This window comes from Nerophis ophidion, linkage group LG10, assembly GCF_033978795.1.
Source record: "Nerophis ophidion isolate RoL-2023_Sa linkage group LG10, RoL_Noph_v1.0, whole genome shotgun sequence".
In the NCBI taxonomy this organism is placed as follows: domain Eukaryota; kingdom Metazoa; phylum Chordata; class Actinopteri; order Syngnathiformes; family Syngnathidae; genus Nerophis; species Nerophis ophidion.
The window spans coordinates 70,553,682-70,554,976 of NC_084620.1; positions in this window are offsets into that span (position 1 = coordinate 70,553,682).

Here is a 1,295-nt window from a genome sequence, read left to right on the forward strand (position 1 = left end):
TTTTTCAAATAGTTTTTAATTTATTTATATAAATGTGATTTTTTTTATTTTAAAAATAATAGATATTTATTTATTGTATTGTTATTTTTTTATTTTTTTATTTTGAAATGTTTATCTATTTTTTATTTAATATTTATTTTATTTATTTACTATTACTTTTTCGTATTTATTTTTTTCTATTGAAAAAAAAGAAAAAAATAAGTACGAAAAAATTCATTGAAAAAAATAAAATATATATTTAAAAAAAAATAAAAAATGAAAAGAAAATAATTATAAATACATTTAAAGATTTAAAAAAAAAAAATGTACAAATAAAAAAAAAAATTGCGATGTGCACATGGCCCCCATGCTTCACGTTGGACTCTCTTGGTTTACTTCAGGGGTGTCCAAAGTGCGGCCCGGGGCTCAGTTGCAGTGGGGTGGACCCGTGGTTGGGGGCGTGGTTAAGAAGGGTGGCGTATAGTTCACCAACTTGAGTATTTCATATATATATATATATATATATATATATATATATATATATATATATATATATATATATATATATATATATATATATATATATATATATATATATATATATATATGTGTGTGTGTATGAAATACTTGACTTTAAGTGAATTCTAGCTATATATATTTATTTCATTATATATATAAATAAAAGAAATAGTTGAATTTCAGATGGCACCTATCAAATACACAGTAATAAAAACACAGTGGTTCTACTAACTGTACTGTGCTTGCTCGTTACAAAAAAAAAAAACACTTACCTTTCACTATTCGAGTAACCTTTGTTCTGCGATTTGCATATTGGTGAGCCATCTCCGAATCCGCGAATATCCTTCACGGATTTTTTGTAGACATCCGCAAAGGAGAACGGGATGTTGCTTCCAGCTATCAGCATCGCCATCTTTGTCTCAGCATAAATTACACCATCGGGTCTCCATTTTGCGAGTTTGGTCATAATATTGGGTTGTGAACGATGCTGCGCTGACTGACCGTTCATGGCTGAATTTATCTGTTCGGTCGCAGTGTTCAATGGAGAAGTCTGTTCTACAAAATTTACAGGCAACATACCCCCTCCCCTTCGAACTCTGAACTACACTGAAATTCTTGTTTCCAATCGTTCTGGAACTTGCAAGCATATTTCCTAATTTTGCTGGCGGACGGTGTAATATATCAGGTTGGAGTCAATAACCAGGCCACGTGATGAAGTTAGGTCTCTTTACTGTGGGCTTCAGAACAGACTCCCTAATGCATGTTCCTTGACTGCACTTAAATGTAGAATATATTTA